General features: G+C 36.8%; 1 long non-coding RNA gene across 1 annotated transcript in view; it reads right to left on the bottom strand.

Annotated features, from left to right (window-relative positions):
• LOC128909243 (uncharacterized) overlaps window positions 1–17,617 on the bottom strand; it is a 58,770-nt gene that overhangs the window by 17,509 nt on the left and 23,644 nt on the right. Inside the window, exon 3 of the long non-coding RNA XR_008466300.1 lies at window positions 9,626–9,747. This is a non-coding gene — a long non-coding RNA (uncharacterized LOC128909243). The remainder of the gene's footprint in view (window positions 1–9,625; window positions 9,748–17,617) is intronic.

The following is a 17,617-nucleotide window of genomic DNA, read 5'->3' as shown; positions in this document are numbered from 1 at the left end:
CTATGGTCCTTGCGCTTATTCAGCTTGTTTGAAGAGGATGCTCTGAGACTGTGGCTTATCATATATATTTTGTTAGTCCTGGGTCTCTATGTTAGGAGGCAATTTTGATCATCGTTTAAAGCTACAAGATTTCACAAATTGACTAGGACTGTATTTCACTCTCTGGCCTAAATATACTAACAACTTTCTGACCATTTTGTGTGCAGAGACATTATTTTGCCACCAATTCTACCAAGCCAACTTCAAGAGTTTCTGAAAAACAAGTGAAAAAATTATTGCAGTAGTGACTTTACATGGTTTGTATATACAAATGCTCACATAATGCCCTCGGAAACATGCCAAATGTTGGCGTATTTCAAAGCTCAGTGGATCTAGTATATGTATTCAAAAGATGCTTTCTGTGCTCTTCTCTTCTGCAATAGGTTCACTTTTGCTGGAACATGGGAGCATTAATTAAAAATATTTTTACCAATATTTTTCCCCCGGAAAAATGCATATGCGAAATATAAAAGCTTTTATTTTTAGAGTTCTCATTTTGTTCCAAATTTATCACAGAGTATTCTTTTTTAATAATTCTACTTCTAATGCTTTTATGGGGAACCTGCTTGTAACCTAACTCAATTTTAATTTAACGTGAATTTGGATCTAGGTAAAATGCTGCTTACAGAGTATATCTGCCAGAGTATAAATTGCTCAATACTAAAATTCCCACCCTCTAGAGAACAACTTCTGCAGGTACTTTATAAACAACTGCTGAGGTTACTCAACCTGTTAATTACCATTGAAAATGCAGCCTGGTATCCAAATTATGTATGTTACAAACAATGCTTATGCCAGGGTTGTCAGCAGCAAGCTGCCTTCTCCATCCCACCCCCCCATTGCCACTCTGAAATGCCCTTGAAACTAAGCATATACGGTGTCAGTGAAGAATAAACGGAGGAATTCATGGGAACACTCATATACTGTAGGTACACACTCTGTAACGACGTGCTTCTGCTCTGTAAGCAGTTCTTATACATCAGATGCTCACAACCTAAGTTACACACCTAAAAATAACTGCTTATGTCAGGAGGTTGTAAAGCAGGAGGAACAAGTACTACTTGCACCCAAGTCCCAAAAACCAAATGGATAAATACTCTATCTTTAATAATCACAGCAAGGACCATTTCGGAGCGCAATTACAATTGATCTACTGACGAGATTGGGTTCAGAAAAGGCTACTGACAAAAATCCGCACCTCAGGATAAAGTTAATGAGGCTGTCGAGGGAGCAGCAGGGCCAGATTTAGTGCCAAAAATGCACCAGTCACACTAGAGAGCCAAGGAAGGGGAAGAAAAAGCAGCGCTAAGTGATAAGGAACAGTGTAGCTCAGCGACAGATAGATTTAGACCCCTTAAGTCCTATAAACAGATGACAAAAATTGTTAAATCAATTCATAAGAATTATGCTGAATCCTGACTAAGACGCACATCAGACAAATAGCAAAGCATTTAGAGTTAGGAAATATAAGAAGTCAAGAAGGTAATCTATGTGTCACAAGAAATATGAACAAGGAAAGGACTCTCTCAGACTCCCTGTAAGCAGTTCAGTGCCTTCTTGCTGAGCTATAGCGAATTTCTACTGTCATGATGATGAAGACACGTTGGCATCCTTTCCTTGGCATTTCAAAGGCAGAATATAGGAACAACTGCAAAGAATCTTGAACTCAGAAAGGACCCTTAATTGGGATACACTCAAAGCTCAACACAAAATTTCCAGTTCTGTTTCCTAGGGCTTTGGAACAAAATTTACCTCCCATTTGCTGGGAGAGGGGGGATAAATACGTATGGCAGAATGTACAATAAATCCCTAAGTCATAATGGCTCGTTTACATTACATATAGCTCAGAGGTAAAGTCTACTCTAAGGCTGTTTCAGTGAAATCCCGATACAAGAGATCATGGCGGTGTCCATGTTGAGTCTACTCAAGTCTTCGCCAAACCAGGTTGGAAAGTCCATCTTGGGATCTTGTCAGTATAACGCCAGAGCAACTTCTTTCATTTAGTCCCAAAATCCATGTGTCCAAATACCACAAAGCATTTCATTCTGTGCTTCAGTTAAACAGCTATGAAAGACTGTAGTCTTTTTTCCATAATTCTATCAAGCTTCAAATATGTTTGGACTTCTTATTTTGACAAAACAGTAATGGTGTCCAAGGATGACAAAATCTGGTGTTTGGTACACTTAATGAACTAAAAATGAACAAGGCAGTAAAAATTTACAGAGAATAAAGTTATTTAAGTTTCTCAAGTCCTGAGATAACCCTAAGTATCTTTCAAACGGCTTAATAATCTAGGTCAAAGCCACTGCAGAAAAAATGCAATATTGATAAATGAAAACTAATGTACATTGTGGAGATAATGGAAATTAGTCATTCATCTTAGCAAGTTCTGAGCTGATATATTATGGGAAGGCACCTAACCAATATTGTGAAGACCTGAAGGATGGCCTGTAGCAGGAACAAGAGCTTGTAAAAAGAAAAAAAAAGTTTTGCTATATAAGGAAAAGAACAAAATAATGTGGATTAAAAACCCTATAGATTTTCTGCATCTCATAAGGCATATTGAAGAAATGGGGTTCACAGAAGCAGACGAATATGATGGAAGCAAAGAAAAACTCTTAGATAAGGATAAATTGCTTTTAAAACACTTATTTTGTTTATTTTCTTGAAAAGAAGACAAATAGGAACAGGCATGACAAAAAGTGTATTAAGGAGTAATGAAAGCTATAAAGAAGGTCAACTGGGAGCTTTTCTTCTTCTCTTCCATAATACAATAAAATGAGGTAGTTATTAAATTGAAATGGGGCAAATTAGGAACTGATAAAAGGAAAATAATTTTTCTCACACAACACATAATTAGATTTTGGAACTTCTTGCCACAGCATTTTGCTAAGGCCATAAATTTAACAAGATTCACAGAGGGATTAGATTTCACACAGATAAATTCTTGAGATACACAGTGGTTGAAACTAGGAATTTTACTTAATGTTGACAAAGAATTACTTGGAGTGACTTAAATCTCCATATTTCAGCTATTAAGACAAACTTAATGAGCGCTTCACAGATGACCCCTATTAGTCAGAACATTGGACTAAGCCATACTAGAGCTCTCCTTCAGTGTAGTAATTCCCAGGTACTTATGTTTCAAACATTACTGTTCATGGCTATAAAGCTGAAGGTATGAGCTTACACTGCCGGGTGGATACAGACAAGTTTGGGGTCAGGGAGTGGAACGGAAGGGGATAACTCCGGGAACGAACTAAGGGGTTTCCCAGCTACTCCTGTTTGAGGTTTACAGCCACATATACCACAGCTGAGGAGAGATTCTATATGGAAGAAACTTGCAAAGTTTTGTTTGTCTTTTTTTTTTGTCTCCTCCATCTTTACCAGCTACTTTTGTTGTCATCAGATTATTTTTTACATGCCAATAATGAAACATTCCAATGTGGCAGCTGTCATACTAGAAAGTCCAGGAATTGCTTCGTTAAAAACCTGGGAAAAATGTCATCCTACGCATAAAGAGCAAAGGTTACATTTCTTTTTTAAATGTTGAAGTCACAAGGCCCAAGAACGTCACTGGTTGTCTCTCTTTTTCAGTGGCAGTGGTGCTCCAGGATGATGTTTGGCCATTCTAATCAAATAATATGCACAATTTTCATTGCTTAACCTAAAGAGCATTTTTTTCTGAGTGGAAAAGTGAAGCACTAATTCATATAGAAAAGGCAGAAAGCAGCCTTTGATCAATTTATCACAAAATATAAAAATGTTTAAAGTGGAGTATTTCAGGTACTGAGAATTCAGCCATTTATGGGGAAAACAGGAAGAGAACAGTACGAGAAATAAGTGGAATGAAATAAGAAGAAGAAGAAGAAAAAAGAAAAAGGTTGGCAACTGCAAGAACAGATCCAAAAACGGAGAGGAGATTCTACAACTGACAGCTTGAGACAGCAGGTATATAGAACCTTACGAAATAAAAGAAATGTCTCCTCACAAGCGCACAGAAACTGTGTATTAGAGAACCTTTGTTGGCCTATGCTCTGTGGTAAGATAAGCGTCAGGTGTTTAGGCCCACAGAATTTAATTTCTTTTTGCTCTTCTAACTTACAATTCTTTATTGAACTTCAGTATTGATTTACTTCCAAATCACATACTGTACCTTCTTGCACTATTGCTTTTTAGGTAAACACTAACAACAGTACAAGATGGAGCTGATCCAAAGTGTTTGCTAATTCATCAGTAGTGGGAAACCTACGTGTTTTCAAGCAATGCAAATTGGTTTGGCTTCTGCACAGCTCCTACTTTTTTCAAACACTGATGGCAAAGAACATTTCCCAGGATTCATATCAAGTATTCATTTTAACAGCATTAATTTATGATGTGTGTTATTCCATTCTATCTTGTGCAACATGACTTATTTAAAAAGCAAGCAATTTTCCAAAGTAAATACTCATTTTCTGTTCTAACTGTGATGCTCTTTGTGGATTTTAAGAGAAAGGGGCATAGTCTGGAAAATATCTTTTCTACAGTTTTTGCTTCAGGATCATTCATGGTACTATTAGGATATTTTAACTATCTGTCCCTTCCTGCAGCATTTTTAAATTATCTGTCACGCTGTATCTATTGTAAAAGTGGAATTATGAATTTTCAAAAGAACGTTCTTCGTTTATTTTTACTGCTATTATTTTTGTCTGCTTCTCTGGCCTCAAAACACTGTAGATCATTATAGGATCACTCAGCTTAAGAAGAATAGCATTTTTCAATACAACATTGAAGAAATTGTCAGCAAGTCACTTAACTTCCCTAATGATTCAGGGAACACATCAATGTAACTGTGCCCTTTGTGCTGCAGTGAATTGTCTCCCCAACGACCTTACTGTGATAACAGTTAACTCTACCTGCTGCCGTCATAGAGCTGCTGGGACTCTTTTTTTTCGTCCACGTACTCCCTTTTCTTCATGGTGTTAACAGGAAGGGCTGTCAAAAAGCAACATTGGCTAACTGGTAGAACTGATAACTAAAGCAAAATGGAAGCTTGAGCTGTTGTTGAAATTCACGACACAGATGCATCTTCACAGATTGGCACAACCGGGCTAACATTAACGCTGCAAGGCAGCTTTTCATCGTGGTTATGAAACATAACCAGAGGGTGGGATTACGGGCCAAATTTGAAAATAATTTCAAATGGCCATTATTTGAAAATAATATTGGAATAAAAGCACTAACTCGGACAGGCTCTCAAAGGCACTGAGGATTCTGAATGTAACAGCAAGTTTGAGAACTGCTCAGACAGTTAAACCTGAAGATGCTGGGGTGGCAGAGTGTCTGAGGACAAAAACATTTGTCATTTAGAATAAAAACATGGTCTATGAAAATTTTCAGGAAAAAATGTTTAGACTTCATTCCTGAAAAATCCTTTCAGAAATACCTTTTATCCCTAAATTGACCTTTTATCTCAAAATTTTTAATTAACTGCCAAAGAGAAGGTAAAATACAATAATTCTGTAGTCACGTATACTCATGTTATACTCCATCTGGTTTGATAACTAATAACATAAGATCAGCTAATTAAAACCACTCTTAAAATAAATTGAAATTTGCATGAATTTTTAATTCACTCAGTGTTACTAGCACGGTTCTTAATAGAGCAGTGCTCTGTAGCCTGTATGTAAATGTGATTTTCAGAAACCGAGTCAAAATTATGCCCTCCATCAGCTAACAGGAAAAAACATGTGTGCGTATGCATGTGCGTATGTGTGTGTAAGGGGGAGAGAGCTCAGCATCATGGTGGTGGTTGTAAATTACCACCAAAATACATCTCAAAAATAAAGCAAAAATTTCAAGAAACTAAAAACTTTTTCTAGCTCATCAATAACATAAGATGAGTATTCCTTCTTGATATTTTACACTAGAGAACTTCAAATACTAGGCAAGATAATTATATACATGAGCAGTGAAAATGTATTATCGTGACATGATGAGAAGCAAATATCTCTACACATGAGGGAAGCCAAGCAGGTGACAACGTCAAGCTCTATCATCACACAGGCTATAGCGTGTAACACTGTGATACCTGGCATTATGTGATAGTTCTTCACCTGAATGATGTCTTAAAATTGGAATACTTAAGCCTCCACTTCAGTTGGCAGTGAAAATAATTTCTGATTTGCTAATTTATTAGTATAAGTAGCATGCTAGTAGAAATTGGTAAAGAAATGCCTTGGTGTTATTCGCATTCTGTGCACTAACACACTGTGCCAAGAGGTAAACTCAGTACAAGAAAGGGTCAAAAACATGCTATAGGCATGAAGAATGTGTATGTTGTTACCACCATTCTACTAAACCCACGAGTAGCTGATCACCTGTGATGTTTTTACAAAGATTAAGCCGTTTACCATTTCTCTAACCATATCAGTGAGGTCACAGCCATTAATACTAGTGTATATAGTAGTAGTTGCCCATTAGGACTGAATACTCAGAAACCTTCATGCTCCGCTGATATTTAGCAATTCTGCAGGCTCACTGGAATTACCAATGTAACTGGCATCAATCAGCAACATAACCTGCAAGCTTGAACCCCCAAACTGGCAGCCTTTGTCTGAACTAACTAAATTGACCAAAAAAAAGTATTAAATGCATTTGGGATGGCAAAAATAAGAATAACAGACTACAAAATAATCTGTAAGGGTCAGCAGATCAGAACATTCTGCTCTGTTTCATTTTCACAGTAACTGCAGCTTGTGTGAAGCTAACAATATTCAGCATAAATAACACTTGGAAAAATTCAGAAGACAAATTGCCTCCTGCAACGTGACACCAAGGTGGTGTAATGAATTTTACATACAAGTTTTATTTCCTTAAAATATATTTGAGGTGTAGGCCTGAATGTATACAGGAGATCTGTACTCAAAAGCAAAACCAACCGGAGTTTATGCATGAAATTATATATACATAAGATGACATTTCTGAGAAATAGTCATTTCTTAATGGCTACAAAAACTTCTACTGAGAATTCAAATAGTAGGCAAATAATTATCGTGTGTAGTTTTAAATTATACTCCCCTAACCAAAAATTTAATTTCTGGAAAATCCATACATGATAGCATTTTCAAATATTAATGGCAGCACCTTTCAAATTTCTACTCAGCAAGAACACTTCTCTCTATATAAAAATTCTTTTCTACACAACCAACATCTATTTTGTTCCTTTCTAGTAAAAGATAAAACAGACTAAGCGGCTTGCAACTTTTTTCTTCTCTATAATTATTTTTCTGCTTTTAAAAATACTCTTAATTCTATAAAACAAAAATCGACTTTGCTCAGCAGTGTTTGCAAAAGTGCATGCTGAAAGAACTGTTTCAGTTTTCATTAGCTCTTAGCTTTTTCATCAAAAAAACAAATGAGAAATTACCATCGTTAGCTTTCATCTCAGAGCAAAATCCAAACTATGTAATAAAATTCTTTTCAATAGTTTGAGATATGTACAGATAGTATTTCAAACCACATAGATTTTCCCATGAAAGATCACTTTTTGAAATAATGTCTAAGAAAAATCTCACACTCTAGATATTTTTCTCTTTAGATTTAATCCTGACCTTGAAATAAACTGAATAAATTCTATGTGGATCAAATGGTTACTAAAATAACCCATTTATAAAGAGGAAGCTAGATAGCCATAGAAATATTTATAAATAGATGGTGCATATAGAAATACAAAAACTGATTTTGCAGAAAAAGCATGATTGTAAGAGATCTGCAGCTGTTCTCAACCTTTAGCATTGCCTATGTGAGCCAAGACTTTTTTTTTCTAGTACTGAAGCTAAATTAACTTCATGGCTTTTTTTTTTTATCCCCTTGAGTAAACCTGTGACGTACACAGTACCAGGCAAAAAGCTTACCCTCAATTTCATTTTCCCAAAATTGAAATGCTTCAAAATATAAGCATAAATGTATTGCAAAATCCAATTGCTTTGGCCCTAAATCTAGCTTTTCTTGGCAGAGTGCACTTGTTTTTAATCTGAATGCTAATATTTTGCAATGTGGCATCAGATATAAAATACTAATTTACATTGCGCCAGAGATCTATAGTATTTCAGTACTAGTCAATCAATAAATGATTAGAGAAGCATTTTTTTGTTTCAAGGGAACATTATTTAAACCATAACATAATGCTGCAAATGATTCTATAGATAATATGTACCAAAAAGTCTACAGCAGAACAAGCAAATTCATTACAACTGTCTCAGAGGGGAAGCAAAGTAGAAGAAAGAGTTGGGTGATTTTAGATCAGTCTGTTAAATATGCGTAAGATACATGTGCGCAAAGGCTACGCTGAAGGGGGACAAATCTCACGAAATTCTCAAGTAAGATTAAGATCTTTATAAATACTTGAATAAACTTTGAAAACTGGAAGTATTTGCAGACTTGGAGCTTCAATTCCAAGTTTTATTCCTACCAGCGTACCTTGCTGTAAGCAGGGAAACAATTTAATTTGTTTCACTATTATGTGAAATAGATTGTTTATAAAGTTAGTCTGTTTTTTATATGTAGACACAGGCAGAATTCCTGACTGGACTTTCTTTTGTAGGACCGTAAAACAAGCCGTAGTATTAATTCTTGGATGCTGGTTGTTTTCCTTTAATATATTGGACTGTATTCGATTTATCAGAAATAAGGAACCTAATACTCACACGCATCAGGCTGATAAGCCCTTTGCAGTCAAAACTCATAGTACAAACTGTGAGAACTAGAGAAATTGTCCCACTTATATCAGGGAAAAGCACAGCTTGTACCCAGGCTTTTAACTTTCTGGTAGCTGGGAAGATGCAGTGAGAAAGCTGAAGTTTTCTTCTATTCAAGCAAAATGGTTTTCCACACGCTAACAGAATATTTACATCTGTTTGAATAGTCAGTTAAAAAGATAATTTTGAAAAACACATTTAAGATAATTTTACACAAGAAAACCCTTTTCAGAGAGTTTACTAACAATTTTTAAAGAGATAAAAATTTTAGCAGAGAAAAATAAATACATTTGACAGTTTTTCAGGCAATAGGTTTTTCTCTGAGTCCTTTAGGGTTTTGAATCTGATGGAAAGCCTTGTCTTTTCACAATTTCAGACCTAGCTGAACTACTGCATGAGTGAACTGATACACCACTACTTGGAGAAAGCTTTTTTTTTTTAAAAAAAAAATACCATTTTTCCTTCTTTCACCAGTGTAAGCATGATATCTCCAGTCACATTCTTTCATAAAGTGATCAGGTGGGTACTTGCCCACTTACTGGACGGGTGCATTTCCTGCTAATACAGATTTCCACCCCACGTCCCCCAGAACTAATCTAGCCCAAATAGGTTTGTCGTTCCAAGCCAAAACCTTCATTTTCTATTAATCCAAGCCTAGTGCCTTTCCTATTATTATTTACCACAATACATCTTCTAAGTTGATAGAGAGTCTCCATGAGGTGTTTCATGGATCTGCCACACAGTTCGTGAAGCCAGACCACAACCATCTTTTGGGTCAAGTAAGGAGACTCCTTTCTGCTGTTCCCAACCCTTCCCTTGCCTTCTCAAAAACACAAGCGCCCACTCACCAAATCACATAACGAGGTGGGAAGTGCAGACGTGGCTGATGGAAGGCTGAAGATAATACAACAAGGGCTACGTGACTCTCCTGTGTCCACCCATGCAGCAAAGGAAAGGCACCGGCTGAAGTCTGTAACAGAGAGAAAGCGCACAAAATAGTTATTTCACTGTAGTGTATCCTCTTCCCTTTCAAATATTGTGCGTATCGGGAATAGAGGGCTCATGCTTTATAAAGAGAAAAGAGCCAAAGAGCTGTATTAAATAGTGGCATTCCAGCATGGGAACAGGAGATTAGCACAGCCTCCATCTTTCCTTGGCATCTGTAACCATCATTATTTAAGAAATCTACCCAAGAGGGTGGGGGGAAGGGTCACAGTGGCTATGAAGCATTTAAACATTTAACACTGCTGCTAGAGCCAAAACCAAATTCCTCCAGAACTAGGGGCTGGTTTACTGCAGGTTCTAAGGACAGCAGTTGTGCAGGCTTTGAGGAATGGTTATTACATATGGATGCTAATTTTAACACCAGAATATACATATTTTCCTATTTCAACTATTATACTTGAATTTTTCCATTTCTGTAGTCTTTTCATTTTGCTATGTAGGATTTGATTTACAGTATACTTTACAATACAGTTCCTATGATAGTGCTAGCTTACCGTGTGTGTTTTATATGAAGTTTTACAGAGAAGCAGCTTGTTTATTTCATGTCCTTTTACTGTGGATTTTTATTTTAATACTGGGATTTGGTTTTAAAAAAATTAATGATCTTGTAAGTCTAAGTGGCTGACCAAGGATTACTGAGCACAGAAAGAAGAATATTATCAGTTCAGTGCAGGATCACAACCAAACAGGAAAAATCTCTAGAAGTTTTAAAGACTCTTTAACGCTATAACCACGAATCCATGAGTAAATTCCTCTTGCTGCACTCTATCTGTAGAATGTGCACAGGGAAACAGTTTTTTCAGCGGTTCTTTCATAAAAAGCCTTGCCAGTTTCAGTGGCGCAAGTTAGCTTAGCTTTCTTTGGATTCCTGTTTCTTTTTGTGATATATACACATATTTAGCAAGCTGGTTCAGTTTTAATTCAATTGTACAGTGAAACATCAGTAATATCTGGAGCCCTGCTTCGCGCCCTGTATTCCCTCTGCCTAGTGTTATTGTATTTCGTATTTAGTTTGCTGATCAGATGTTTAAACACCTGATTTACTTGAGTCTGGAAAGCAGCAGAAAAAGATGTGGATTGGTGATGGTCCAAGGGCCTGCCTAGCTCCCTCTCCCACCACGTAGGAATAGCTGGCACCTTCTTCATAGCTGGGCTCTTTTTCCCTTCAGCATATAGACACAGAGGATCAGGGGCAACACAAAGTGCACCTCTTGTGAGGGGGTTTGTAATGGAGCTGGAATTCCAGCTATTGATGGAAAGATCGAATCCCAAATCAGGTGAAATTTAAATAGCAAGAGAATAACTTCGTACATCATTATTTTTAGCACCCATACCCAATGGGTTTCTTAGTTTCTTGACACAGTTCCCAGGGCTGCCCCAAGCAACAGCACCAACCACTGGGGCATAAAGGTTGAGAAACACAGTAGTCCTTGGGGAAGCTTTAGCTGGGAAGTTAAGGGGTATGACAATTTCCATATGAAGAGGCGGCACTTTTCTCCCTGAGTTGCTTTTGATTCAATTCTCTATTTCCTATTTTGACAATAAAAGTAAGTATTGGGTAAAGCTATTGCTTATTCTATACCTTGCACTTATTCTTTATTATTTAGTCTGTTAGGATATGTATTATATAACATGCAATACATCATTCATTTCCATTCATAATTACATGCAATATGTGTTAGCATATGTGTTAGTTCTCCATATATACCTCAGCTAGCAATAAACCAAAATCATTGTGTATAAGGAAAACCAAGGACATGAAACAAAAACGTAATCAAAACTAAAAATAAGACACAAAAGACAGATGAAGCGCCAATACTGCAGAATGGAGTGGAGTGTAAAAGCAATCAAGCAAAATAAAGGCGGAAAATGAAAGGAATATTGTAACAGCAGTTGAGACAAATTATAACATTTTTAAGTACAAAGATACCAGAGGTTATTACAGGAAACAGTATGACTTCTAATGGCATGGGTATTCTGGTGACAGGAGAAGTAAACATACAGTAGACACTGCTTCTAGAAAATGACATGAATCATTCTGGGAAGGAAGAATAAAATCTGCAGGAAATCAAGAGCACTGCAAAAACTGAACATCTGAAGACTGACAAAAATGACAACATCAGAAGGCTTCTAAAGAAAAATACTTCACAATCTTGGAATGATTTAATTTTAAGTGGCAAGACACAGAAGAAACATTAAGAAATATCTTTGAAAGCAAGAAGACAGGTGACAATTTCTGGCTGATAATATCATCTCTCAATTACCACATGCTGCCATAAATTGCTTCTATTTCCTAATAAAGGTTTGGTTTAATATAAATAAAAGCAAAAGCGCTAATACAGTAGTTTACATATGCAAAACACTGTACAATCCACAATCAAGATAAATTAATGTTAACTACCAAGATGATAGGCAAGTTATCTCAGACCAGTCACTGAGTCAGTAGCAAAACTAAAAATTCGAGAACTGATAGCTCATTTCCTCCAGTGGGCGAATTTTAGCCTTTTCCATATGGTACCGTCATCTTGCAACAAAGAAAATGTAATAGCTTAGTATAAAGTATTGGAAGTAATTGAGATCCACAGTTGCAATCTCCAAGTTAATATTCTACGCTGTAAAACTGATGAGTGTTTTGGACTGGTATTCATAATGAGCAACTTAAACTGGCAGGAAATGCAGACGGGCTTGAATGCATTCCCCAAAGCCTGGAAGTAGACCTACAGCTTACCTGTGCCCAGATCTTCCTATAAACCATGTTGCTGGAACAGAGGGAAAGCTAAACTGAAGAATAAGTGCATTTTTATATACCTTTTGCTTTTACACTGCATTCTTATGCTCCGGCTGGTTTCTCTTACGACCTACATCCTTAATGACAATTGACAGCTCAGGAATTTTATGATCTTGATTCTCATTTTTATAATGGGCTTCTTGAGAAGAAATGTTGTTTTGGGACAATCTGACTTGCCAAAGTATGGCAGACCCAATGTCTGAATCAAGCATTCCCAACATGTGATTCATGTAATGTTATTACCAGTCAAGAGACTACTCTTCATACTTGCAGGCAAGGCAGCAATTAAAGGCTGCCTTCTGTGTTTAGAAATAGAAGGATACCTTCTTTTGTGACCATTGTTTATTCTGTTGCATTAAAAACCTAACTCAGTGTCTATCTCACTATTCGAATGCAGTGACTTATGAATCGCATATCAAGAAACCCCTCCTACACTCTTGCAGCTTCTTTGTAACCTATCTTATAGGCAAAAATAAACGTTTCGTCATTGTTGTCTTGCTTGGGATTTAGACATTAGCTACTCACACATATCACTAATAGAATCTGGTTTTTCATTGCTACACCTGGATATTTCCTGAATCAGCTTTCATCCTGCCTCTACTTAGGATTTCAGAGTTAGAAACCACCTTGTAATGGCAAACACACAGCTCCTTGCAGACCTAGTGCCTAAAATAAGGCACAAATGCATCCTTTTTGTTGCTTCCATTTTCCAATGTTAATTCGCTAGAGACACCTAGAGCCAGAGCAATTCAGTTCCACCCTCTCCGAATCAGGCCCTCACTTTGGCTCTACCATGATCATGATCAGTTTGTTGCCATTAATTATACATTAATGATTAGAAACTGACACATTTTTGAGATGCTTAAATATCTATAAAGCTCTAGAGCAAAAGATACACAAAGCATTTGCCTTACATATAGGCAACGGAAATATGTGCAGAGAACAGTCTGAGCTCACTAGTCATCTGAAAAGTAATACGTTTTGTTTGTTTGTATTTTCTAAAAAAAACCTATTGCATTATGTTAAATACCCTGAGGACTTAGCATAAAACGTGACTGGAATGAATATAAAGCAAAAACTTTCTGTCTCATTAGATGGCCTGAGTTTCAAAATCTGTTCTAAAAGTGTTGTAAAGTGTGTAGTGTTGTAGATTAATGCACTGAATACATTTCCACAGTGCTTGATGTGTTTCATAAAAGGTCCATTTCAGAAGTGTGCTGTATTATAGGTGAACAGTCGCAGTAAATAATCTTGTTACAGAAACCTAAGCAATTTTTACAAGGCGTATTTCTGGCTGACTGAACAATTTATTCTCCAGATGTCACATTGTATTTTTCCAATATAAAATGAAACAGCTTTTTTTTTTTAGGTTTTGGTTGGTTTTTTTTTTAAGGGAGACTCTTTTGTTTGGTAAGACTGGATCAAAAGTACTTCCTTAAAGAGAAAAATCTATTATTAAAAGCTGTTGTTGTATAAAATTTACACTGTATGTGATTACTATATGTAATTTATCATTTAATTTGATTTAGAGGTATAAAAGACCACACCAAAGTGTGAACATTGCTGAGGATAGCTGTGTGCATTTCAAAAATAGGAATCATTAGCTCTCAAACTGATCATCCATGCTGATCCTAAAGGCTGTGAGCATCTTGACTAGCTCTATGTATAGTTAAAACTATGTCACCTCAGACATTACCCACTAATAAACCCATATGCCATATTATAGGCCCTGGAAGATTACATGATAATGTGATATGATAAGAACTGCCTGTCTAGAAGGCAAGGGCAATTAAAAAACATTTTCACTAGGCAGACATCATCAGTAGCAATAAACAGGGTAATTTTCCAGCATATATTTACTTGGCTTCAGAAAGGAAATACTTTCACAGGAAGCTCTCACCCAGGAAAATTTGCAGAATATCAGCAACCTATTTTATTGATTAAAAAAAGGAAAAAATAATCCTATGCACTACTAAGTATCACACATTTCTATTTTCTTGTCCTGTTTTCTTTATTATACACATGGAAAATTACTATCAAAGGATAAATTGCTAGATTTTTAAAAATATTCCCGTTTTTACTCTACATTGTCTTTTAATCATATGTTTCTGTTTCTCTTTCTATCCACAAAGCTGTGTATTCATATAGACCCATATAAGAGTGCCAAACAGTTGAATCCCAGAAGTGTTTGTCTATTAATGTCGGCTTAGAGAAAACTGCATCAGAACCAATAGACGTTGGCACTAAAGGGTGATGGAGTTCCAAAAGCTTCTCCTTTAAACGAAGCTGGATTTTACAGGAAACGGGCTCAAGATACACTGAGATGCACTACAGCCGTACCTGGGTTCTGCTACATCCAGGGTCACGCTGGAAAATACTATCTGACTTGTATCAAATGGCTTTCTGCCCTTCCCACCCCATCCAACCTTTGGTGAACATCTAATTCAAAACCTGCCAGTAGGCAACAAGCCTAAAGAGCAAAGAATCGCCCAAAGGCATGTATAGACACAATATTTATGCAAGCCACTGCTTAAGTTGACCCCTCCTTGAATAAAATTGTTTTTCATTAGTTTGATGTCCTTCTGTCCTCATGTGTCTGAGTGAGTCCTTAACAAACCTTTTCATCTAAAGATAGAGTATATATAACTTATGTAAGTACAGACAGGGATGAATGAATTCTGGATACAACAAACCTTTTAAATCCAAGTTTCCCCTATGGTATACTCTCATGGCCAGCTCCTTGGCTAATATATCAGGCATTTCTGTCAGAAACAAGCCTTTTATCAAGCATTTCCGTTGGAAAGAATCTTTGTTCTCCCATGCTAACTTTCCACGTATTCTTTATATGCATGCATCTCCTAGGTGTGTTACACCACTTTCAGGAATTTATATTAAAACTAATTTTAATTGAAGATTCCAAAAGTTATAATAATAATTTTTACATGTAAATGGATGGCTACTAGAATTTTTAAGAGATACTTACACGTGTATCTACCTTTCAGTTCCTAAAAATCCTTTAAAAATCAGGTCTTCCATGAAAAAATGCAGGTGGATTACCTAAATGCAGTTCCACCAAAGATTTAGGATCTTGATTTTCCAGTGAGCGATTTGTTTGATCTGAGACCTAACTCCCTATTCTGTATTTAGGTTTTTCAGGGGTATGGGCCTCGCAACTATGAATTTTAGATGGTGCAGAGACAATGGATATACGGGTTTCATAAGGGACTTCAGATGTGGTAGCAGTTATTATGGCTGTGAACAAAAAGATTTAACTTCTCAATAATAGCATACAAATTCTTGTCTGAAACTGCATGGATGTGTCAGACTCACAAGACCTTGATTCTGGGTTCTTATCTGACAGCGCTGAAGCAATACCTTGAATTGCTGCCCAATTGATTTAAAGGGGGAAAGAATCAAGTTGCAACATAATACGAAAGTACCAAAACCTGCTTATCAAGAAAACGCATTTGTGTCTCTATAGATTTTTCTATTCTTGTATCAGAGGATCCTCCAGTGACACATTACAACCCAATTAAACTTATTCCAGAAAATAATCTTTCATTGAGTCTTTATTTTTGTGCGCTGTGTGACTTAGTGAAGTTAAGGTCAAAAAAAAAAGGTACCTTGCACCGTGAGTTGGAGGTAGGACGTTTGGGCTAGTTTTTTTGCTTTGAGAGAGTTCACAGCATAGTCCAGACCAGTTATTGGGAAAACGCAGTCTTCTCCAACTGCCTACTTTAATCCTGATTGCAGAAAGTTCATCTGTTAAAGAAACACAGCACTGAAGATTTCACCTATATTCCTGCAATTCAGCTGAAAGGTGAAAAAAGTATTATAAACCAAGGCAAGATTTTTACATTCCAGGATACAGTGGTATTTAGCTAAGCAGTGATGACAGAAAAATGTTTCCTGAGCTGCTGGTCACAGGAGCTTAGTGTCAGGGAAGAATCTAAGACCAAACCATGGACTGAGCTAGTTTGCTCCCATTCACAACCATGAACTCTTCCAGCTGCTCTCTTCTGCTAAGGATCACTTTTAGACCACTTAAGATAGTGCAAACCACAATTTGGTATCAAGTCAGTAGTGAAAAGGACCAAATGCAGGATTGATTTTTGAGGAGTCCACAGTTAAGAAGCTTCGGGAAAGATGCAACCAGCTGCATCCAAGTTTGCAAGAAAGTATATTCCCCACAGTCTGGGGCCCTGTGTCCGATATGACAGCATCCTCCATGCATGGTTTCAGTTCCACAGCCAAGCCAAAAACAACTTCATGCCAGACTTGGAATATTTGCTTTCGTTATGTCACATTAACAAGCTCCTCTCTGAGATTATTCAAAAATAGATTTAAATTTGGGTAGCAGTCAATTTGTAATGCAACTTCAGTGTAGCCTCTGGAGAAGGAATTCTTTATTTAATCTCACTCTCAGGTTTGTTTTTTCTTGAATTCCTACCCCTGCTTCTCATCTGGAAGTAGAGGTCAGAAAAATTGAGAGAATGTCTGCAATAAAGAGAGAATATCGATTTGAGAACCAGAGTGTTGATCACAGTAGTCATTGCTGGCTACCATACGCAAAGGCCGATGTACACTGATGATGGTTCACTAACTCCTCAGCTTCTCATACGCTTCCAGTGTCCTTCAGCAGGCTTTGGAATTCATTTTAGTCCATTATTTTCTGGGGATGAATCAGGATAATTGGTCTGGTCTCTCTTCTTGCTCAAGAGCTGGAAGATCTCTGCTAGTGTTATTAAGGTGATAACCTGTCAAACATATGAATGTGCTCTGATATCCCAACTCTTGACAACAGTCCCCTTTGGCCTACAGTGGGGGTTGTATCAGAGCTTCCCCTTGAAAGTTCAAGGGACATGAATGAGGAGATGAGTTTGAAGCTTTTCTATACATGACCCATTATTCATATTCAGATACTGGTATGCACCATGAAGAATCCTTTCATTGCTAGCAAGCTATGAATGACTACAGAATAGCTATTTTGACTTTTGTTTTTTTATGTAAGCTTAAATGGATTTGAATGAATTTTTCCTCACTTAAG

This window comes from Rissa tridactyla, chromosome 4 (assembly GCF_028500815.1).
Source record: "Rissa tridactyla isolate bRisTri1 chromosome 4, bRisTri1.patW.cur.20221130, whole genome shotgun sequence".
Lineage (NCBI taxonomy): Eukaryota > Metazoa > Chordata > Aves > Charadriiformes > Laridae > Rissa > Rissa tridactyla.
The sequence above is the reverse complement of the archived record's forward strand: the minus strand, read 5'-3'. Positions and strand labels throughout refer to the sequence as shown.